This window comes from Ambystoma mexicanum, chromosome 2p (assembly GCF_040938575.1).
Source record: "Ambystoma mexicanum isolate Mex_15411 chromosome 2p, UKY_AmexF1_1, whole genome shotgun sequence".
Classification (NCBI taxonomy): Eukaryota; Metazoa; Chordata; class Amphibia; order Caudata; family Ambystomatidae; genus Ambystoma; species Ambystoma mexicanum.
In genome coordinates, this window is record NC_090923.1 from 612,246,553 (window position 1) to 612,272,467 (window position 25,915).

A 25,915-nucleotide genomic window follows, 5' to 3' on the forward strand; every position below is an offset into this window, starting at 1 on the left:
GCATAACTGAAAAAGGCCTACAAAGGAAAGCTGATTCTATGAGCTCTGTGTGCCTTCCAGTATGTCTTTTTTAACCTGTATTAAAGATGAATGTGAACCTGTACCCGGGCGTCCATTCTTTTATTCTTGTTCCAGTCCGCTGATGTCTAAAGCTGATAAGGTGCAGAGTGTCCCTCTTTACACATGGCGACCATACGAAGGGACCCTAAAGATCTTTCAGGGACAAGACCCCAGACTTATGCTGACATGCTGACAGAGATGGGGGATGCCAGGGGAAGGTGACAGGGTAAGAAAATGAATCTGCAGTGTGCCCTCATTTTGCCAGAGGAGGTCTTCCCATGGCTGTCAGCATGATGATGGTGCTCTTTGACATCTGTGCATTACGGTATGTATTGTAAGGGAACAGGAGCGAAGGAAAAAATAACATGTTATGTATATATTAATGGGAAAAGTAATCAGTAGTTAGAAAAGTAACGTGGTTGATTTTAAAGTGTAAATGAAGAATGTTTTGAAGTGTTAACAAAGAGTGTTTTAAGAGATAAAGCCTGAGAAAACAATCTGGCCCAAGGGGCCGGTAGAAGTCATTTTACACTTCATTCGAAGTAACCTAGGTGGCGCAGATGACAGGTCCCTGTTAGATGATGACTTACAACCCTATCAGGGTAAATTTCGGGGCAGAGATAAAGCGAAGAGCACTGAGGATTAATGTAAAAGAGTCGAGTAATCTGTCTGTCTGTTTATGTGTCTGTTTTAAATTAAGATGTTGAAGAGCGACAATGAGTTGGTCAAAGTTGAGATAAAGTCAAGAAATTACATAATTTATTAAGGGGAGGTGATTTGCACCAACCCACAGATAGACGGAAAGATTTGAAAAAGTCAGAGATTTGTGCAAGCTGTTGATGGAGTGCGCTCACATTTTGTTGTGTGAGATGTTACGGAGGAAAACAAAGCAGAATAAATAATAAAAATGAAGTCAAAATGAGACTACTTTTGCACCCTTGAGGCGGGCGGGTGACAGTAGCTAGAGGGTTAATTTTTATATACCTACATAGATGACAGCCTTAGAAAGCCAAAAGGCTTTGAACGATAGAAAACCACCAAGTACATAATATCAAGGAAGGACAGATAAGGCATGACATGTAAGAGAAATTAGTTTAGCAGTTACAAAAAAAGAAAAAAAAAGGGGTTTCAATTAATTTGACACTAAAACCTTCACTAGATTCCCTTCCTCCTTGAAAAAGGGAAGAGAATGTGATCCATGAGATATTTTGAAAGTGCAACAATGCAGAGATATAAGCAATCTTGTTTGGGGTGTGCGGTGCGCAGCAGAGAAAAAAAAGCTAGCACTGTCAGTACACAATGAAAATGTATGTTCAAAAACGTGCTGCTGGAAGAAACCAGGGTTTCTTCCCAAGGCTAAAAGATAAGGAGCTGACAGAGTCAAGGGGTAATTAAATAAGTTGAAGTAATTCAAAGCTGTGTGGAGTTTTGGGGGAAAGATAGCTTTTCAAGTCAAAGCAGCTGTGAACTAGTTTTACAAGTAGAAAGAGCAAATATATTGTTTTGTGTTGGCAAGAATGACAAAATACATGTGTATGTATTAATCAATCAAATAGAAAAATGTATCAAGATTTATGGAAATGTGACCAAAATCAGTAGGGAGGAGCTAATATGTTATGTTATGTTATGTTAATTGGCATTTACAAATGTGCAAGGAATATATTTTAATGTTTAATTTGTGCAATTTTGAAACATACATTTTTTTGGTACCTAGCTGAAAGTGAGCCAGGGCTGACCCTGACTCTCATGGAAATATAGAGTTGAACCCAGACTCCTTAAATTAATGTGTTCTTTTTTTTATACATATATATATAATGTATGTATTCTGGAGTGGCGATGCTTAATTAGGGATTGCCATGATTGACACCCGCTGAGTAATTGATAAATGTGTAAACTTTGAAAAAACAGCATTTTTTTATGACATTGGTGTATAATTATTGACACCAGGTGCTGAGGTAAATGCTGGATTGGATTAATATTTTGTGGGTAATTAAACCCCTGGTTGTTTAAGTCGAGCAAGGGTGTATATTTTGAAGAATTGTTCATCTTGCCAGGAGAACCATAAGTGGTTGAACTTTATTTTTAATATATTATTTTGCACTAGGAGGTTGCTCCCAGTTATTTTATATGTGTGACCTGGGGATACACCGTTGAGTCACTGTTTAGGGTCACACAGGTCATTTCCCATTTTTAGGGGGTTGGTTGGTCATTCTTTGGGGTTGATGTTGGATGCCGTCCTTGTGGGGCACACACTAGAGCGATCCTTATTTGTAGATTTTATGTTGGCCAAGTAGCCATTCCTTGTTGATGATGAATGGGATGTTTGGAAAGAGTATAAATCATAAGGCATGTATGGGCGAATTGCACAGATGAAGGAGAGAGGAAAACTGTTTTGCTAAGAGGTTTTTGGTGCGCTATAAAAAGAAAGACAGATTGCACATGAAAGAACAGGAATGTGTTGTGGGTCACCAGAATGGTGAACATATTAGAAATTGGGAATAGACAGAAGGCATGGGATATGCACTACAATACAATATAGAGTCATGGCATGTCATACATGAATTTTTAGGCATGTGCACACGGGCCAGAGCAGATTGGACAGGCATCAAGAGGGGGTACAGTGTTTGCCCCTACTAAACAGTATAACTATATAATATAGGGGCATGTGAAGAAAAAAGCAAAAAATATGTCCAGGATCACACAAATTGTGAAACATGGTCCTGAGAGTAAAAATGCAATTATGAGTGCAAACTGCATTGCAAGGCACATTAATACAATATGAATGACATTAAACTAAGCACAGTGAATATTTATGGGGAATAACATGAGTACATGAAACACCTTTTTGGGAAAGATATTGGGAAGGCATGAATTAATGCAAAATGTGTATTTAGAATGAGGAAGCAGTGGGTAATGAGGGGAAGTGCTCGCAAAACGCACTAGTACTAAGGTCACACATAATATGGACAAGGGGCATGATAAATTGAAACAGTTATATTGAGAAAACATTAGGTCAAAAAGGTATTTTTTACAGAAGCACACACCCTGAGTGACCTGACTTCTAAGAATAAGGAGTTTGGCAGGGTCTGTTAAATGAAAATGTATTTATGGATAAGTACAAACAGGTTGAACACTGACAAGAAGAATGAGGGAGGCTTGGCACAATTATTGAAGCACGACATGGATTATTAGTATATGTGATGAATTGATTTATTGGGGAAAAAGAGATGATTAGGTTAGTATCTCTGTTATGATATTCTTATAAAGAGAGGGAGAGTGACGCACAAACACATACATACACACGTGCACACACACATCCATGCATACACACATGCACACACACACACACACACACACACACATGCACACATGCTCTTGTACAAGTACAGGCATACAAAAATCACACACAGGCAGTCTGAAGAAGGAATATTCAATACTGCAATGAGAACACAAACACACACATACATACAGGATGATTTCGCTGTATATTAAGAACACCAGTGAGGGATATTATGTTTTGCTAAAAAATGATATAAAGGAAGTTAGATTTTCTTTTTTCTTTTTAAGGAGGATGCGGATCCTCTTGCTTATATTCAGGAGCACTCAACTCTTGAAGCGCGTGAGCCAAGGTGAAAAAACAGTGGCAGTATTTTATCGTGTTTTATGTCAGGGATTGTCTGGGCAGGTGCAGAAGCGCTTAAGAAGCAAGTAGGAATGCAAGCGAAACCGTAACCCGAGATACAGTTGACTAAAGTAGATTACTGTTGGCTGTTACAGGAGTAGGATAAAAAGAAAAACGATGCTAGGAAAATTGAGTAATCCAACTTAGTTCAGAATATTTTTTCAAAATATGCCATAAAAGGGGCAGTATTGACAAGTGGAGAAGAACTGGGAATACAGCAAGCAGGGGGTACATCAAAGGCGTAATAATCAGCGCAAGGTGGGCCAAGGAGGAAATGTATTTGTGCCACAAGGCAGAGGAATGGCTATAGAGGAAAGGGTGGATTTCAAAATAATCAAAGCTGTTTTCATAATATACATATTGAGTGTGAGAATATGCAAGGAGGGTTACACCGGGTCCCCCTGTGTATTGGATATGTGGGATGACAGGGCACATTGCGTGCACATGCGATAGTCAAGGATATGTAAAAAATGGACAAATCTAAAGAGGGGGGACAGTTTATACTACAGCATATAGCTCACAATCTAGGGAAGGGTTCGCCCAGGATCAGACATTGTATCAGACACAAGCACTGAGAGTGCAACAGGTTCAGCAGCTAGAGCAAGTGTAAATGTATTCACTGCGGGGGCAGTTGTAGCAAGCCCCATGCAGATTTAGCGATATGTAAATACAGAACAGGTATTGATATCCAGAATAGGAGGTGCCACTATGGTTGGAGCCTTTCACAGGAACAGGGGCATGCATGCACCCACAATAGGACAGCTCACAGGACGACTTGATGCGTTCAGAAATTTCAGTGATATTAGACACCCAAGAGGAGCCAAGGGTTAATGTGACGGTGGGAGGCGAAAGCTTTGCTTTGTTAGTAAACACTGGGACTGCATGTCCATGAACGAAGGAGGAAAGGTGCCCAATGGTGGGAATACCCATGGGTGATCAGGGTTTTTTTGGAGCTACGGGTTGAGTTCCTTGTGTTGATAAATTACCAGTCTCTGTGGGAGAGCGTGACATGGCTGATCCTTTGTTATATTTGCGACAGACACCAGTGAATATTTTGGGAAGGGATTTAATGACTAAACCTAACATGATGATTTTATTTATTGACCAAGGAGTAGTAGTGTGTTCCTCTCTTCGAATAAACTATTTAAAGGCAGCAAATGTATACTGGCATTCACAGGGCAAATGCCTCTGCGACGTGGTTCAGTGGAGCCATAGGTTTTTCTTATCCTGGGGTGAGCATTCTATTAACATGACTACCTGGCTTAGTGGGGAGGAATGTGAGGATACCTGACAAGTTTTTGCTCCAACAATAGATATCTATGGACAAAGAGGGGGGACAGACAATCCTTCTAGAGCTGAAAGCAGCCATAATCAAAGAAAGTTGAAATGCTCGAAGGAGTGGACAATGAGAGTGGACCATGGAGGACAGTGATAGCTCTCAAGGAAGGGTCTAGGTTGATTGGTCTCAGGAGGATAGCTCAGGGGCAACGTGCTCACCTTGATAGCAAGACGACACGGAGCAACACAGTTTCGATCCCCGGCTCCGTGCTTAGAAACCTCTGAGTATTAAGCGCATTATAAATATCATATCATATAATATCATATCATATTATTGATGTCACTGATGATGACATATTTAGAAAGGACTCAACAGATGATGAAGTGGTGTTTTGTAAGGAGCATCACACGCTGAAAGAGAAAAGGGAAATCTTATGGCATGTGGCAATGATTCAGCAGCTTTCAGTATATTTTCAGGATGACTTGGAGAGAGTGTCAAATGTCCTGTGCACCACAGGCCTTTATGACATGGGTCTAGTGAAACAGAGAGGGGAACAAAATGAAAACACACACATGTAAGGGATTATAGTATGAAAGATATGAGGGTTTGTGTTGTAATTAGGCTACTTAATATAAGATAATCGGAAAAAGATAGGGATAAAAGCGCAGGAGTAAGACGTGCAAAACTAAAAGATTGATGACAATTCAGGGGGAGGAATAAATAAATAAAAAACAAATAAAAATAAAAAAGAATTGATTAATGAATGGATATTAAAGCACCGAAAAGCACAAGTGGATAAGATATCCAGATTTTCAAACAATGAGCACAATGGATGGTGATGGATATAACTGTGTAGTGTTGTGTATTTTGACGAAAATACAATATGATTAATGAAGGGCCAAAGGGATATGGATGGCCAATATTGATCTGATAATATAAGAGAAACACTTTAATAGAACAATACCAAAGAACATATGAGAGTAAGTAACAAAAACATTGTTGTATGTATATGATGATGTTGATTTATGTTTTACAGATTAACATTATTGTCAGTTTTGAGCATTGGAGGAATGTCTACATGGCCTTAGCAGAGTATAGCAATATAATGGGAAGAGACATTATATTATGACAAAGGTAGGTATTAGTGGACAAGTAGAACATGAAAAGTTAAGTATCAAGTTGACACACCAAGTGTGTGAACAAACTATTGATCATTATTAAGAGTAAGAGGATCCAGGTGAGTACAGAAAAAGGCAGTAAGGGATGCAGTCTTTCAGATAGATAGCATTTTCCCAAGAAAGGTGCAAACAGGTGTGAGCATAGAATAGCATAAGATATACAAGTATGGCCATATCTAATGATGAGAATAGAGAAGACTTTGGAGAGAAGGTGGAGTAACCATTTTGTAATTTTGGTAACAGAGAAGGTAACAGAGAAATGCTGAATAGGAGCATTTGGCAAATCCATAAAGTTTTGAGGATAGGCAAAACGATGTATGCCTATATTTTACACACGCATGCACTTACTAGAATTACTGCTGGGTTCCCAATAACATGGGTAGGCAAGGTTAATGTAGGTAGGGCAACGAAATATGTCAATTATGTCTCAAGAAAATCAACACAGTAAAGAACAATGAGACTGCGGTCCCACGCCATCAGCAGGAGGACTTCAGAAGTACAGAGAACATTTTCAGCATAGAAGGAACAATTAAAACACAGGACACGTATGGAAAGGTCGAAGGAATTTAAATGTGCACCAACGTGTCTTTGGGGACAGAAAAGTAGGCCTACCTTTCAGTGGGCTGAGAGTGTCAAGAGATGACCTCAGTAAACATTTTATTCAAAAGGACAGAGCAAAGGTCCAACTTGAGGAAATAACTAATTGCTTTGCTAATGTGATAAAATGAATTTTGCCTCTATTTTGGTTTTCTACAGGAAGCATGGGATCCATATAGAAGCAAATAAAGTTGTTCTTGCGGATACGCACATAAAAATTCAAAAAGGGCGAAATGTTGCCAGGATCTTTTGATGAAAGGAGATACATATATGTTTTAGATTAAGAGAATACAAAATGATTGGAGACATTGTTGATTCCGTAGAAATGCTTTTATGATACCTCCCATGTTGAGATGAAGTCACCATATTGTGGGGGGGTGACTGAGATGGGGATGTATAGGTACACTGTATATTGAACAGTTGTCCAAATACTGACCAGAGGGGGAGTGTATGAGGGTATGAAACCCCTTCCACCCCCTCAAATTGAGCACAGATAACATGATAGGCTGATCAATGGTTCCAGTATTGCAAAAATCAGAATTATAGTGTTTTTGAAGATAAAAGGGTTCATGTGGGGTGACATATATTTTTGAGGACAGAATGACTCAGGAAGTGAAGGGTGCCTCAGGTATTCCACACACATCATGAATATGTAAAAATATGTTCTGGAAACTGGATAGAACATGAGTTATGCTCAAAAGTCAATTGACTTACCGTTTGGTAGCGAGGCTGAACAGGCTGAGATAGATTCTAAAATGGATGCCAGATACAAAATGGCACCATGAGACCAGGTGTTAGAGTCCTTACTCATGCAGATAGGAGATATTCTTTGGCAGCAGCTCACTGTAGATAAGCACGTCTGGGGTGGTATATTTCGAAATGTTGGCAAGAAAGCAGACATGATTGATAAAAAATCAGATAAAGGCATGGGAAAGCTACCAATTAGACAGAACAGCTGCTTACTTGGCAACAATCAAAATGGTCTCATGAAGTTTTTCGCAGTCTGAGCTGCCAATTAAACTTGGCAGGATCTCGAGAAGCAGATAAGAATTGGCTTTTTTGCAGGAGTTAAAGTATGTGTAATTATGCTTGGCTGAGTCTGGAATAATCTTATCAGTCTATAGGCCTCATTACGAGTATTAAGGTAGCCATGCCCTTAATAAGGGCATGGCTGCCTCCTTACCGGGTTCCAGCTCCGGGTTCCTTCAGTGAGGAATTACCGGGCCATTCCAACCTTGGAGGACCTGGTAATTCCTCATTGAAAAAAAACCCCTCCGCATTCCCATTTGAGCCCCCATAGGGCTCAATGGGAATGCGGAGGGAGCTAATAATGGGCCCGTTAATAACAGGCCCGTTATTAGCTCCCTGGTCCCCATGCGGGACCCGCTAAGGATGTCTGGTCTGACCAGACGTTCTGAGCGGGTCCCGCAAGGGAACCTCGTAATAGGGCATCCCGTAATTAACGGTGCCGGTCCCGTACCGGCACCGTTCATTACGGGACCACCAGGGTCATAATGAGGCCCTATGTGTCAGTCAGCCAGTGCCTGCCAAAGATGAGCTAATGTGGGCTTGGTGAGTGACAGCCAAGCCACTCAATCAAAAAATAGGGAGGATGTTCCTCTGACTGAAGGGACCAATTAAATATGAATCCTGAATTAGCATGAAGGTATTGCATCATTGAAAAGGGCCTATAAAGCAAGCTGATTGTAGGAACTATTTGTGCCTTACAGTATGTCTTTTTGAACCTGTATTAAAGATGACTGTGAACCTGTTCCTTTATTCCTGTTCCAGGGCCAGAGTCTGCAGATGTCCAAAGCCGATGAGGTGAAGAGGGTCCAGCTTTACATAAGAGTTTTAGAAAAGTAATATGTGAGAATCTTGTGGATGTTGCATAGATTGATCCTGTTAGCAGTGGACACAGAGGGAAGAAGTGTTGCTGCTTTATATATCTGTTGAAGGGAAACCCAGGGATTCAAGTTTTAGGGAAGGGTGTGAGGAGGTCAGGTAAAAAAAGGGAAATGAAGAGAGAAGTACTGGTGAGGATTTGAGGTGCTGGATGGTAGATAACTTTGGACTTAGAGGAGTTGAGCATAGGACAACAAAGTGCCTGCCAGTAGCAGATGTGAAAGAGGCAGTTGTAGGTCTTTTAGGAAAGGCCAGGCGATAAGGAGAAGAGGGAGAAGATTTGGATATAATCCATAAAGAGATGTTAGGAGAGCTTGGCAGATGAATTTACTTGACCAAGCGAGGAGGTATAAAGGGTGTTCAGTAAGGTGCACAGGACAGGGCCCTGGGCGACACCTACTGGAAGACTTGTAGGGTCAGAGGTGCCAACATTTCTGAAAATAGAGAAGGAACAATTAGCAAGGAAGGAGGCAATTCAGGTGAGGGTAGTTTGCTGTATTTCAACATTTGAAAAGATTAAAAGAAGGCAAGTGTTTGAGATAGTGGTTAGCCACATGGATAGATGCAGAAGGATGATGGGGAGGTTAGCGTGATGAGCACAAGACAGAATGTAAATGACATTGGTCAGTGCTCTTACAGTGAAATTATGGCAAAGGGATCCAGATTATAGAGGGTTACAACATTTTTTAGCATCAAAGTAGCTAATGGTCCAAGTAAAGGACATTCACACAATGATTTTGGAATCTTGGGAGAGTACAGTAAGAGAGGTAAGTAGTTGGCAGAGCAGAAATGGCAAGCAGATGACATAGCAGGAATTGGCTACAGAGTTCTTCTGATGGATTGGAAGTACAGCGGCTAACCTAGAAGAAAGCAGGAAAATAATCTGCAGGGAGAAAGAGTTTGAAGAGGGATGAAGGATAGGAACCGGGTATTGGGTTGGGGCACAAGGTTTGCAGGCCAAAGAGAGTAGTGGTGAGAGGCTGGGGAGAAGGAGGTGTGAGAATGTACAGGAGAAAAGAGCATATAAGGAGTCACATATTTGGCAATGTTAGAGGAGAAGTAGAGGGAAAATCCAATAGATGAAAGGGATGAGGATGCTATGCAAATGCTTGGATGAGCCAAAATGATTTGGAGGGTAGAGGAGAGTCTGCTGGAGTGTGAGTGAAGAGAGGAGAAGAGGTGTATGTGGACTTGGCAAAATCTGAAGTAAAGGTGAGTTTTGTAGAGAAGGAGCCAAATACCCCCACCTCAACCATCTCGCCCATATTGCTTATATGTTGAAAACCAGAGTGTGAAACACGTGCAGTACCAGTAAAAATACCGATACCAAGGAGAATCCTGGAGGCAGGATTCCCATTGAGAAAGCCATATTTGCATACGAGGCAGTATGATGGCCTTTTGAATGAAATCCCAGAAGAAGCAGGACCAATGCATCAACGAGCAGATTGGTGACGTCACATGAAGCCAGACTGATGTACATTGAAGAGATGCAGAGACAAGAGAAGTGACTATAGTCTATAAGGCATCAAGAAAGTATCAAAGATTAGTGACATTTCGGGCTCGAGATGAAGAAAGTTATGCTACAGAAATGATGAAGATATCAAGGTATTTTACACGTGTACAGATGCAAAGAAAAGCAAGCAGATGAAGTATTCTTGAGGCTATCTTTATAGTGAATAGATTGTGGCATGCACCAAGGTATACATATACAGGAGTAAGTGAAGAATGAATGTTTCCACAATGTATTATAGCAGAGCTGGATCAGAGAAGGAATTACTTTTACAGTGTGCCGCAGTTGAAAAACAATGAAATTACAGAAGTGAATCTGAGAAAGGTTCAACCCCAAGAAACCAAGGTCTTATCGGACTGGGATGAGCATACATTAGTTACAATCGTGTGAAAGAATGAAACTCTTGTTCAGACGGCATGGATGAAAACAAGGAAGATGTCAGAGGTCAATTAAGAAATTGTATTTTAAATGCTCCAGAGCTCAAATTTTTTCAGTCATGTGGAGGGAAGAAACTGGATAAACATGACAAACCACACCAACGCAGAGGGCAGCGTGTGCCTTTACTCCCCTGTATTTTCCAGAGAAAAGAACATTTCAAAGGCCAAGTTCAAAACCTCAATTGACGTGCAGACCACTGAGGTGATGATAGATGATATGCTAATTGGTGGGAAGCTATGGTTATGACCAGCTCACCAGCACCTAGAAGTCCAGCCTGCATGCTGCTAACGTGGGTGGAAAAGTACTGACGGATGTATGGGTGCCAAACATATGTAGGGGCCCGCATGATTAAGAGCCCTATAGTTTGTGTAACCAATGGGACATTGTGTATTTAGTGACGTTCGTAGTTACGTGTTTGAGGGGAGGGCTTAGTAGTCCCATCTGATGTTAAGGAGCCTATAACTTTCTTAGACTAGTATGGAACGTATACTTAGATATTCCCTCTAAGCCTATCACATTTGCCACTAGGTTTTTGCAGTTTGCCACGTAGAATGACGTTAGTAAATACGTAGGTTAACATCATCAATGACGTGTTTTTACTATAAGTATGATGTTTTTTATTAAGCAAATTGAGAGACCATGCTATGAGACGTCCGTTGATGTCCGTTGTACTCCCTGTTTTAGATAATTGATAATAAAACAGTCAACTTTGCCAGCTTCCTGAGTTGTTCTGATTATTGATGTTTGAGTAACTTCTGCATCCCCATTCATCTCAAAATATTGCTACCTCGTCTTAAAGGGTTGGGTCGGCTGTCCCTGTTCAAGTTCAAGGAGGGCTTTTCCTGCATGTGGTGCAGGATTACAAAATCTACACCAAATGCAGAGTTTGAGTCATTTCATGGTTTTGAGTTGGGCAGTTCCTAGTTGTGATCCAGTGTTGGGGGCAGTGGGAAAATTGAAAAGATGTAGATGGGGTAGCGGTTCTTGTAGGGAGAGGTAGGGCTGTGTATTAGGAGTGAACGGCCCATTCAATAGAGTTGCCTGGTGAGGAGAGAGAAAGCTCGGATGCAGGATCTGGAAACAGCAAAATAGGGGATAAAAGGTCGATTCAAACTATTGTTTTGTGTTTATTCATTTATTTATTGTGCATTTGTAAGGCACATACATCAAGCTAATTGTGTTTCAATGCACCCAGAGTTGCAAGAAGGGAGAGCTTTGAGGGAACAAAGACATCAACCTGGTCAAGTGGGAAGAGATTGCCAGTGAGGTTAGAAGGTATAGGAGAGGAGGAAAGCAGTTGCAGATCAAGGATTCTACCTCGAGTGTGAGTGGGAAGGTTTTGGATAGGTGGCAAGCAGTGGTTAGACAGAAACAAATCAAGTTGGACGGGAGAAGAGGTTTTATGGAGGTTGAAGTCCCCATGGTAATAATGAATGAGGGTTTCTGTTTGCAGGGATTATAGATGAAAGTGTATGTCAGGTAAAAGGAGATGAGGGTGCAACGTAGGCTACAGTGATGGGGAGCAAAGAGCAGTCTGGCGGCTGAATACTCGAAGAAGAAAAGAGGGATTAGTCTTATTGACATTAAAGCTGATCCCACCAGTCTTTTTTAATGCGGGAGAGTTGGTAAAGTTGGCTGAGTGTACAGCGGCATGTGTGGCAGTATCGTGGAGTGATCTAAGTCTCAGTTATTCTCGTGACTGCAGTTTCTGTCCAAAAAGTACAATGTTTTCATGCAAAATGATTTTCTTTCCAGAGCCTGATGATAAGGGTAGTGTGGGAAGGAGAGAGGGATGAGCATAGGGTGCTGGGAAGAAGGGGGACAGAAGAAGTTAGAGTGTGATTGGTAAACTGATAGCTGCCTGTGGGTGATGTGTCAGACAGGAATGGGCTGGGTGATGAGGGTATGGGAGATGGGAAGGAAGAGGTGGACTTTTAGCAAAGGGTATTTGGACAATTTCGGATAGTGGTAGGTAGAAGGTAGCACATGGTAGAAGGGCTAGTTCTGCAGATATGATGTGGGGACCAAGAGAGGAACAGGCTAGGGGCTACCAACAAAACACTTCCCCAAATAGGTTATTGACGAATGATAGACAAAAAAGCAGAAATAGGCATGTTTGGCAAACTGAAAATAATGCACAGATATGTCATTTGGGACCAATAGAAAAATTGCACAAAAGGGGCTGATGCGGATGGTGGTGAGAAAGAGTGATGGTTGAAAATCTGGGGGCATAGTTGGCATGCAATCAGAGTTTTGATTATAGAGCATGCGGCCCTTATCGCTTTCAGCCCTGAACTGAGCCAAACAGGTGGCGCCCTTAGCCAACACTGCCCTTTGCAGGAATTTCACCATATTGGAAGGGCAGACGGGGTCCTGTCTGGGGTAATAATGGCCACCCCCTGGCTTCCTCTCATCAGGTCACACAGTGCTGCTAGGGTGCCTGAGGGAGCTCTCCACCTGTGTGGCTGGCCGTCCTAGAGGGCTATAACAGCTCACTTCAACTTTGGGGCAACTTCTGAGAGGAGCAAGTCTGTATGCCCAGATAGGGTAGTCAGGGAGGGTGCTGAGCTTCTGATGGAGGTCATGCTGTCGTATTCGCCAAATTAGAAGGCCAGACGGCCCAGCCTGGTGTTCGGGTTTCCAGGTCTATGATTATGGCATTTCCTGTTCTGACTCTCAATCCCTTATTTTTCTCATTTGCTCATAAAGATGTCTGTACGGATCATTTTGCGTATGATCCGTATTGCTGGCCCAGAGAGTTGGTGGATAGAGTGAGGACCAGTGTCAGACTGGGGACAGACATTTGACCAGGCACCAAAAGAAAAATGTGCCACATTTGTTAATTAGCTATGTAGCTTTTTAGGACAAACTGCTTGAATTCTATATCGATGCAAACATTAATGCAATTTGTGAACCTTCTGTATTTTAAACCCCACTGAGCCATTTGCATAGTTCACTGAGTCATTAAATTGGTCCACAGTGGCCTAGAAAGACAGCCTACACTACCCTATGCCTTGGGGCCTTTGTGCATTGCCATTTAGCCCAAAGGTCCAGTCCAAACCTAATGAGAAGCAGTGTGACTATTTCCCTTCACTCCCACTGCCCCTGCCTTCAGAGACATTTGCTGGGACACTGGGGGGTGGGGGGATACATGGCTTCTTTTGTTAAATTTCTCGACTTCATTCCGATAAGCCCCTTCGTTTGTCCTTCCAGCTGCTTTGTCTGTGAAAGATGCGCCTCCTATGTTTAACATATCATGTGGAATAGTTTATCATCTGTTCTATCAAGTAGAAATCTGTTTACATTACACTAACGGTATCTCTATTTCTCTGTCTCTCTCTTTCTCTCTCTCTCTCAGTGTTGGAGCAGTAAGGCGGTGGAGAAGGAGATGGAAAGAGGGGCGGAGCACATTCTAAATTCTGGGATCTGCTCCAACCAAAGGACTTCTTCCAAGAACCATGAAAGCAGAGTCAGGCCGTTATCCTTGTGACTCTTTGAAGTCTGCCGTGTTCAGGACACAGGATCAAATCCTAGTAGCACCGATTCACTCCTCAGAGTTTCCAAGGTGTGGAGTACTATTGAATTGGACAATCTTATCTAACATTAGAGAGCTCAGAATCGGGAGGAATTTGCCTTGAAGTGCTGACAAATGTTGTATATTTTCATTATTTGGTTCGAAAGGTGGGAAACCCTTTGGACAAAGAGGTGGTAGGTCAACATAGGGTGGGGACCGTGAAGAATCTAAAGGGTTTGTTTATATTAGAAATGGGCAGGGCATCGGTGTGTTCGCTAGGTGTCTATTTTTCAGTTATTAGAACTGGGTGAGGGTGTCTCAGACCGTAAGCCCGCTCTATTAGACTTAGACCTGCTGGCATGTAGCCCTTTTCACTATCGATTGCACACAGATCCATGAAACTACTTATTTACTTTCTGAGCTATTTTACCAATGTTCATGCCGTATTTCATAGGGCTTTGAACTGAAATCTGATTCGATGTTAAGAACCCTAAGACACGTTGTTCACCCTAAAGTAAAGAGGGTTTCCTTACACAAACACTGTCTCCATTATGGGGCCCAACTTCTAGCTAGCACACAGCCTTAAGAGGCAACCATTGCTTGTGACAGAATTCAGTGACAAAGGCAGGGCCGATGTACTATGATAAATTTAGTCAAAAATATCTATGGTCCTCCAGGTAATATATACAACATACTACATTCTGGACACACCAAACCCCCAATCAGGTAACCGACGAGGAGTACAACGGCCCTGTCCCTCTGATTTAAGACAATAGCACAGTGATTGAATTTGGAATACTCAACGGATCCATTTTACAAAAGCCGTTGGTAGATGTACTTGCTCGCATTTTGAATATTTGACATTTGGTAGAGTCTGCATGGGACTAAAGCCATTTTGTTGAACTCACTCCACAAGTTACACATTGGAAATGAAGGCTCTCACCCCAACCATTGTCGAAGCAAGGCACCATTGGCACTAAGCTTCTGTTGTGACGAAGGTCGCAACAACAAAAGGGCTATAGTTGAAAAGCCCGAGACGACGATTGAAACACGTGTCGACTATCTGTGGTTTTCACACAATAGTCGCACTTGTATTCAAGGAAAGGTGTTAGAACTTTGTGTTAGATGGGTTATTTTGAGAAAGGTATACATGTATCAATACCAGGTTTAGATTGAGAAAGAGAGATAGCTGTGGTTGTATGAATGCGTATGTGCGGTAGGGGTATTTGACTGTGAGAGCGGGAAATATATACATATAAACTGATGTGTTTTAATTTTGTGATAACATATTGTTTGTACATGACAAAATAAAATTATCTGTATGAAGATTTAATTGAAAAATATCGTTGTCATCCTCGATCTCTTGATCGGTTTCCGTTTATTTTTACTACGATAAATGTAGGCATTTACCTGTTGCTGTGTCAGCAAAGAAGCACTAATTGCCGTAAAATCATCAATGCTGGTCTCATTCTCATTCTATGCCAAGTGAGGAGAAAATCTTTGCACCGGCCCCGGTCATAAAAGAGGTACCATCTGCCACAAACAAGTGGGGTTATGGGAAAGAACCTGTGCTTGCGCTGCAAAATTGGCCCATATCTTCTGCACTCAGACACCTTTACCCCAAGCACCCCAGTAGTTTGGAGGAAGGGAGCCTACCAATCAATCCCTATCACCTCGATTATGTCATGCAACCCACTTCTCATTCTTAGGGCCCGATTCACAGAGTGATAGGAGGCAAACATATCCAGTAATGGCTGAGGACCTCGCCCCTGATGTGGTGCAACCTTAGATCTCTGTAAACTATACTCCCAGTTAAACCCATGTGAGGATCATAACACCCCCTCTTCATCAGCATTTGGTACAGGAATGTAGCTTGCTGTTATGCATGTAGTGGATGTAAGTTGCAGTTTCACAACACAAAACACACTGGGCCTCATAACGACCCTGGCGGAGAACCATGGTGCAATTTGCACCATGGTCCATGGCGCAGAGCTGCCAACTCCGCCATGGGGGTTGGCGGATTTACCGCCCCATTCCGACCTTGGCGGGGCGGTAAGTCCCCAATCCCCATTTACCCTTCCCCATTCCCATTTTTGCCCCATAGGGTATAATGGGAGTGGGGAAGGCGTTAATTACGCCACCGTAAATTACGGTGGCGTAATTAACGACAAGTCCTGTAGCGCCATGGATTTTTCCGCCTGCAAAAAGCAGGCGTAAAAATCACCATGGCGCTACGGGAACTCGTAGTCGGGCGGAAAGGTACGCCATGGGTTACGCCGGCGTAAACCCCTTTCCGCCAGGGTCGTAATGAGGGCCACTGAACAGACGTGGAGGAAATGCAGGAGATGGTTTTGTAAAGTGTGAAGGATAGGGTCTTAATTTGTAAATCAGGCTTTTCTTACTTGAAAGCAGAGACAGATTAAGCAGCCAGCCAGTGCTATGTGAAATTGAGGCTTTGAGAATCAGATGTGCCTTTCCCACGCTTAATGATCCAAACATTAATTACTCTGTCTGCTGCAGTGCTCTATAAAGGAGCGTGCAAAACAAACACAGAGATTGTGACCACAATTAATTGCAAGCAGGGCTGGACTGGGAAGCAAAAGTGGGCAGAGAAATGTTTGTCAAGGTGGCCTCCTATTACGCCATGCAATCAAGCACAGCCCCTCGAAGTAGGGTTAGGAGGATTCCCCCAAAAGAAAATGCGGAACAAATGGGTACGAAGAGTGGATTTTAAATAATATATGTAACGGCCTCGTAGCAGCACTCCGCTGCACTTTCCCAAAGGAAGCTGGTGAGTTTATTGTGCATTTGTGCCAGGCCCAACGGCCTTGTAACAGCACTGCGCTGCACTTTCCCAAAGGAAGCCGGTCAGTTTATTGTACATTTGTTGCCGTGCCTGCTGCCCATCTGGGCCATCCTTGTACACCTTTCCAGGCCCCAGGCCACTCTGTCCTCTGCTCGCCTTCCCCGCTCCCACCCCGCACCCTCTTCCTGATTCCCCTCCTTCCCGCCTCCCGACCCACCCACTCTCTCTGATTGGTTCTTAGGACCTTGTGTGCCAGGCCTAATGGCCTAGTAGCAGCAGTGCGCTGCACTTTCCCAAAGGAAGCTGGTGAGTTTACTGTGCATTTGTTGCAGTGCCTGCTGCCCATCCGGGCCATCCTTGTACACCTTTCCAGGCCCCAGGCCCCTCTGTCCTCCGCTTGCCTTTCCCACTCCCACCCCGCACCCTCTTCCTGATTCCCCGACCTCCCACCGACCGACCCACCCACCCCGCTCTGATTGGTCCTTAGGACCGTGTGTGCCAGGCCTAATGACCTCATAGCAGCACTACGCTGCACTTTCCCAAAGGAAGCCGGTGAGTTTATTGTGCATTTGTTGCAGTGCCTGCTGCCCATCCGGCCCCTCTGTCCGCTTGCCTTCCCCGCTCCCACCCCGCACCCTCTTCCTGATTCCCCTCCCTCCCGCCTCCCGACCCGCCCACCCCGCTCTGATTGGTCCTGACAAGAAGATTCCCACTCATTGCCAGTCCTCCCAGGGCAGCCCTCTGCCCGGCAGCCCATCGGCTAAGGACCCAAGGCAAAGGACGGCTCCATTTTGACAGCTCCTGATTGTATCTGCAAGTATCCGCAGGAGAAGCAAGAAACCAACAATAAGTAAGTGTGGCAAGGGCGGGGACAGAAGCAATTACTTCACGCCTTACTACCATACCACTCAACTCTAGAAGCTAAGCTATTGTAAAAATCTTCATACTGTGGTAGCATTGCATTAAGAAGCTCACCTTTATAACATGTCTGTGGGATAGTTTCATTGATAAAGCGGGAATTCACCGTTGACTTTAGAAGTGTGACTAATATCCTGCCCTGGTTGACTTCAGAAGTGTGCCTAATATCCTCTGTTTGCAAAGCTGAATTTAGAAGTGTGCCTAATTGCCTGGCCTGGTTAACTTCAGAAGTGTGCCTAATATCCTCTGTGCAAAGTTGAATTTAGAAGTATGCCTAATAGTGTGCCCTGGTTGACTTTAGAAGTGTGCCTAATATCCTCACTGTGCAAAGTTCAATTTAGAAGTGTGCCTTATAGCATGCCCTGGTTGTCTTTAGAAGTGTGCCTAATATCCTCTCTGTGCAAAGTTGAACTTAGAAGTATGTCTAATATCCTCACTGTGCAAAGTTGAATTTAGAAGTATGCCTAATAGCGTGCCCTGGTTGACTTTAGAAGTGTGCCTAATATCCTCTCTGTGCAAAGTTAAACTTAGAAGTATGCCTAATATCCTCACTGTGCAAAGTTGAATTTAGAAGTATGCCTAATAGCGTGCCCTTGTTGACTTTAGAAGTGTGCATAATATCCTCTCTGTGCAAAGTTGAATTTAGAAGTGTGCCTAATAGCCTCTTGTGGTTGAATTTAGAAGTGTGCCTAATATCCTCTCTGTGTAAAGTTCAATTTAGAAGTGTGCCTAATAGCCTCCCGTGGTTGAACTTAGAAGTGTGCCTAATATCCTCTCTGTGCAAAGTTGAATTTAGAAGTGTGCCTAATAGCGTGCCCTGGTTGACTTTAGAAGTGTGCCTAATATCCTCTCTGTCCAAAGTTGAACTTAAAAGTGTGCCTAATATCCTCTCTGTGCAAAGTTGAATTTAGTAGTGTGCCTCATATCCTCTCTGTGCAAAATTGAATTTGGTTACCAACTATCCTCTCTGTGCAAAGTTGAATTTAGAAGTGTGCCTAATAGCATGCCCTGGTTGACTTTAGAAGTGAGCCTAATATCCTCTCTGTGCAAAGTTGAACTTAGAAGTATGCCTAATATCCTCACTGTTCAAAGTTGAATTTAGAAGTGTGCCTAATAGCGTGCCGTAGTTGAATTGAGAAGTGTGCATAATATTCTCCCTGTGCAAAGTTTAATTTAGAAGTGTGCCTAATAGCCTCCCGTGGTTGAATTTAAAAGTGCGCCTAATATCCTCTCTTTGCAAAGTTGAATTTAGAAGTGTGCCTAATATCCTCTCTGTGCAAAGTTGAACTTAGAAGTATGCCTAATATCCTCACTGTGCAAAGTTGAATTTAGAAGTGTGCCTAATAGCGTGCCGTAGTTGAATTGAGAAGTGTGCATAATATCCTCCCTGTGCAAAGTTTAATTTAGAAGTGTTTCTAATAGCCTCCCGTGGTTGAATTTAAAAGTGCGCCTAATATCCTCTCTTTGCAAAATTGAATTTAGAAGTGTGCCTAATAGCCTCCCGTGGTTGAATTTAGAAGTGTGCTTAATAGCCTCCCATGGTTGACTTTACAAGTATGCCTAATATCCTCACTGTGCAAAGTTGAATTTAGAAGTATGCCTAATAGCGTGCCCTGGTTGACTTTAGAAGTGTGCCTAATATCCTCTCTGTGCAAAGTTAAACTTAGAAGTATGCCTAATATCCTCACTGTGCAAAGTTGAATTTAGAAGTATGCCTAATAGCGTGCCCTTGTTGACTTTAGAAGTGTGCATAATATCCTCTCTGTGCAAAGTTGAATTTAGAAGTGTGCCTAATAGCCTCTTGTGGTTGAATTTAGAAGTGTGCCTAATATCCTCTCTGTGTAAAGTTCAATTTAGAAGTGTGCCTAATAGCCTCCCGTGGTTGAATTTAGAAGTGTGCCTAATATCCTCTCTGTGCAAAGTTGAATTTAGAAGTGTGCCTAATAGCGTGCCCTGGTTGACTTTAGAAGTGTGCCTAATATCCTCTCTGTCCAAAGTTGAACTTAAAAGTGTGCCTAATATCCTCTCTGTGCAAAGTTGAATTTAGTAGTGTGCCTAATATCCTCTCTGTGCAAAATTGAATTTGGTTACCTACTATCCTCTCTGTGCAAAGTTGAATTTAGAAGTATGCCTAATAGCATGCCCTGGTTGACTTTAGAAGTGTGCCTAATATCCTCTCTGTGCAAAGTTGAACTTAGAAGTATGCCTAATATCCTCACTGTGCAAAGTTGAATTTAGAAGTGTGCCTAATAGCGTGCCGTAGTTGAATTGAGAAGTGTGCATAATATCCTCCCTGTGCAAAGTTTAATTTAGAAGTGTGCCTAATAGCCTCCCGTGGTTGAATTTAAAAGTGCGCCTAATATCCTCTCTTTGCAAAGTTGAATTTAGAAGTGTGCCTAATAGCCTCCCGTGGTTGAATTTAGAAGTGTGCCTAATAGCCTCCCATGGTTGACTTTAGAAGTGTGCCTAATATCCTCTCTGTGCAAAGTTGAACTTAGAAGTGTGCCTAAAATCCTCTCTGTGCAAAGTTGAATTTAGAAGTGTGCCTAATATCCTCTCTGTGCAAAGTTGAACTTAGAAGTGTGCCTAATATCCTCTCTGTGCAAAGTTGAATTCAGAAGTGTGCCTAATAGCCTGCCGTAGTTGAATTGAGAAGTGTGCCTAATATGCTCTCTGTGCAAAATTGAATTTGGTTGCCTAATATCCTCTCTGTGCAAAGTTACATTTAAAAGTGTGCCTAATAGCGTGCCTTGCTTGAACTTAGAAGTGTGCCCAATATCATCTCAATGCAAAGTTGAATTTAGAAGTGTATATAACAACACGACTTTGGCATAGTGGAATTTAGACAGTGTCCCTAATAGCTTCACTGTGACAAAGTCTAGAAAGTCTGTTCTATAGCTTATCTGTGTCATACTTGCATTTAGGAAGTATACCCTATAGCATATCTGTGGCATAATTGCATTTACAAAGTCTGCCCTATAGCTTATCTATGTCATAATTGCAATCAAAAACTCTGCCATATAGCATATCTGTGTCATAATTGCATTTGAAAGTTAGATTTAGAATGTTTACCCTATAGCATATCTGTATCATAACTGCATTTAGAAAGTTCTCCTAAATTCCACTTAAAAGTGCACCTAAAAACAATATCTGTTGTGTTGTTACATTTGAAACTCTGCCTAATAGCATACCTGTATCCCAGCTTGCTAGAAGAAAGTCTTCCTAACAGCGTAATTGGGCTGTAGTCGCAACTAGATAGTATGACTATTAGCATATTCTATGGTCTAGCTACATTTCAAAACTGCCTAAAGTCATATCTGCAGCCTAGTTTGCAATTAGAACATTAAAACTTAACATACATGAATAATATCACCCTGTTTAGTTGAATCCAGAAACCTTGGATAATCTCACCCAGTGGTATCACAGTTACTAACCATGAGTGCACCCAATCCACAAAGGTCTACCGGAAACGACCGCCATGCACTGCCCCCCCTCCTGCCAGCCCTACCTCCCATCCCCCCCAAATCATCCCACCCTCCACCACATCCCCTACCCATCCCCTTTCCAAACACCAAGCCAGAGGGGCACGATGGCTAGCCAACCACCCTAAGACCACTGCTCCTCCAAACCCCTCCACCGATCAGCATACTATGATCATACCCGCTCCCCTCACTAGCCTCCCAGGCACACCCTGCCCAGCAATCATGCACCCCGCGCTTTTCCCATCAACCCCCACCATCATCCCCCCGACCACACTCCTTCCCCTCCCTAAAAACTGCATGCCTAGCCCTAGCAAGAACCGAAGCCTCATCCCTCTCCCCCTCTGATCCCCCTACCCCCTCGCACACACCAATTGCAACAAAGACACTAAAGAGGAAACGTACCTGGTCCCCCTCAATCTCTCAGCACTCATCACCTCTGCTGTCTCGACCCACCACCTCATCCCCCATTCACCACCCTCCCCACACGCCTCACCATGCCTGAAACCCCTCTCCCTCAATTTCTCACTGACCACACCTGAAACTCCTAACCCCCCACACCCCACCTTCAAATCCCCCGTGCCAAACCCAATCATCCCAACACACGCGTCCATCCACTCCCACCCGAAACCCGCCAAATTTTCTGCTTGCCCACTCTTCCCATCGACCATCAATCACCCCACCCCTCTTGCTCTCCAGTTTCCACCCTCTCCCCCCACCCCCCATCTCTGCAGCTCCGACATCAACCTCTTCTACCGAAGTGAATTGCATCCTATTTAATGCCCGATCCATATAAAAAAAACAGACACAGCATCTTTGACCTCCTCGCCTCTGACAAACCAGACCTGGTCTTCATCACCGAAACCTGGTTCTCTGATGACTTCGCCCCTATCGCCAATGAAGACTCCCCCCCCCCGACTACTCCCTCATCCCACTGAACCATCCCTCTAGAGGAGGAGGAATAGCATTCACCTTCAAAACCCACTTCCACGCCTTCGTCATCGACAACCAACCTTCCATTCCTTCCCGCGAATCACTCCTCGTTAAACTATCCCTTTCCCGTTCATTCTCCCACAGCTTCCTAATAATCTACAGACCCCCTGGCTACGATAGACAATTCTCAAACAACCTCTGTGACTCTATTGCCACCCTCCAACTAAACCATCCCAACCTCACCCTTCTAGGAGATTTCAACATATGGCTCGACATTCCCACCAACCCGATGACACACTCTCTGGTTGACGGCCTAGACGCGATTAACCTCCAACCCCACATAAACGGCCCGACTCACTATAAAGGACACACTCTTGATGCCATCTTCAGCTCCCACAACTGGTTACAGATTTACCCCCTCACCCCTATCATCTGGTCCAATCACTTCATTATTTATTTCGCCATTCGCTCACACAACCCGCTTCCCGTACCCGAACCTGAACCTCTGAATCTACGCAAATACTGGAAGAAACTAATAATCCTTCCTGACCTAGCCGACACACTCCTCCAGTCTCCCCCACCTACCTGCCTACTCAATAATCAACTAACCCCTGACGCCTTTGACTCAGGGCTCAATACCTCACTAATGCGGTTCACACCCTCTTGCAAAACATCAGCCCGCCTTGGCCTTTTTCGTAGATGGTTCACACCTGAATTGAAGACCAGTAAACAACTTTATAAATACCTAGAACTCAAATGGCGGAAAGACAAAACTCCCCTGAGCAGATCCACCTTGGCCTGGCACCTTCATCAGTACAAGGCCGAAATCCAAAAAGCAAAAAAAGCCCATTACAACTCCCGAATCCTAAACTGTAAAAACCCCAGCAAAGAACTTCACAAAATCATCACTGAATTCACCAAACCATCATGCACCACCACCGCCCCGACCCCCCATAATCACTGTGCGACTCACTCTCTCTTCACTTTTACACCACAGATCTCGAAAGAACAAATGCTCTAACCAACAAACTAGCTCTATTCCACCCACCAGGCAACCCACCCTCCATACCGGCCATCCCACCGCCTGTGACCACTACCCAACCAACGTTTGACTCCTTTAGTCCAATATCAGCTGACCAATTTCTCAAACTTCTCTCTGCCCGCAAACCATCCGGCTCTCCACTGGACCCTCAAAGAACCCTCAAATAAATGTTTGCATCTACCTGCGCAGGAGAACACGCAAGAACCATCATAAATGACTCCCTTGCCCCAGGAATTTTTCCCGACGCATTCAAAACAGTTCACGTCAAATCTCTAATAAAAAAACCTTCCCTCGATCCTCTTGAGCCCAAAAACTACTGCCCCATCTCAAACACAAGGTTCCTTGCCAAACTCATTGATCAAACCGCCTACTCCCAACTAAATGCCTTTGTCAAAGCCAACAATCTCCTAGACCCCACTCAATCAGGTTTCAGAGCCTGACACGGAACTGAAACCACCCTAACCTCAATCTAGGATGACCTTAAAAACACTGCAGACTCTGTGGGATGCGCCGCATTAATCCTTCTTGACCTATCTGCCGCCTTCTACACAATTAACCACTCAATCCTCCTTGACCACCTCCACTCCCTAGGAATTCGTGGAACCGCTCTCAAATGGATAGCAACCTTCCCCAAATATCAGAACCAAATAACCCTACTCTCCACCTATTCCTCCCAAGCCGGACCAGTCGACACAGGAGTTCCACAAGGAGCATGCCTATCAGCCCTCCTGTTCAATCTCTACATGGCCACCCTTCCACGAATAATTTGTTCACACAACATCCTGTGCTACAACTACGCTGATGACACTCAACTAATTCTAAAACTCCTGAACTCAAAACCCATCTGCCGACCTGACCTTGCTTCCTGCCTCCTCGACATAGAGCTCTGGATGACCACAAACCACCTCTTGCTAAACTCCTCCAAAACCAAAATCATGGTATGTGGCAACACCAAACGTCTTCCACACCCACTACCCTGGCCATCTGCCATGGGCAACTCACTGACCCACTCTAATTCAGTAAAAAACCTTGGTTGCACCCTAGACTCTGACCTAACACTCTCGCGCCAAGTCAGCAACGTCTCAAAGTCCTGCCACTACCACCTTAAAACTCTTAGACACATTTTTCCGTACCTCTCCTTTCCCACCAGACTTTCCGCGGTCCAATCAATTGTTATATCAAGACTGGACTACGCTAACCCCCTCTACCTCGGAGTCCACGCATACCAACTGACTAAACTACAAAGAGCACAAAACGCTGCAGCCAAACTGCTACTAGCGCTTGGCCCGAGAGACCACATCTCCCAAGCCCTCAAAACTCTGGACTGGCTTCCAGTTGCCCGAAGGGTGACTTTCAAAACCTTATGCATATCTCACCGAGCACTGCATAAAACCGGACCTCAATATCTTCAAGACAAACTAAAACCCTATCACCCTGCACGTACTCCAAGATCAAGCTCAGCCGGCCTCCTAGTCATACCAAAAACAAACTCAGTCAGGTTAGGCGGATCATCATTCTCAGCCTTGGCCCCCATGCTGTGGAACGCACTCCTACCCCACATCCGACTCACTGAAGACCTCATGTCTTTCCGCAGATTACTGAAAACTTGGCTCTTCCCCTAAAACCGACCCCAAACTCAAACTAACTCAAACTGGATAACAGCATTGCAATGACTTTGCCAAATGCTTGATCATAAATAGAAATGCAGCATCATGATCCGTGCGAGAAATCGAAAACTAATAACCTCTATTGGTTAGCTAAAAAGGACAAACAACATAGAATGAGTATAAAAATAAAAAAAAGATCAAACCTGCGAAGCAGATAAAAAGAATAAGTTGTACGAGGGCAGTAATGTGGATGAAATTAATTAAATGGATGAAATAAATGTAATGGACAAGAGGATCAATGTGGATATGAGGAATAAAGTGCAGTACAACAATTCAACTAACCCAAACTACTAGACCTTCAATAACAATAAAACAAATAACAATACAACATCAAGACCCAAGGAAGAAATCAAAAACTAATAACCTCTAATATAAACTAAAAAAGGACAAACAGAATAGAATGAATAAAGTAGATCAAAGCAGTGAAGTGGATAAAATAATAAGTTGTACGAAAGCAGTAAAGCCGTTGAAATAAATGAAATGGATTGCAATGGACGAAAAGAACAAAAATGGACGAAAGTAAGAAAGTGAAGCGGATGGAAAGATGAATACAGGAGATGGATGAGTGCGCAGACAGATGGCATGGAATGTATGAGTACATGGTATAAATGGAAAGTACAGAATAGATGATTCGAGCACATGAGGCAGGGGTAGTGCATGGGATGGATGGAGAGCACGGAACGGATCGGGTGCGTGCGACAAGTGACATAGGCTGAACCGATAATGCAGAATGAATGAACGATGTGAGTGGATGAAGTCGGTGGAGTGTATGAAGCGTGTAGAGCAGATGAGTGCATTGAGCATATGAGTGCGTTGAGTGGATGAGTGCGCAGAGCGGATGAGTGCATAGAGCGTATGAGTGCTTAGAGCGGAAGGGTGCGTAGAGCAAATGAGTGCGTAGAGCGGA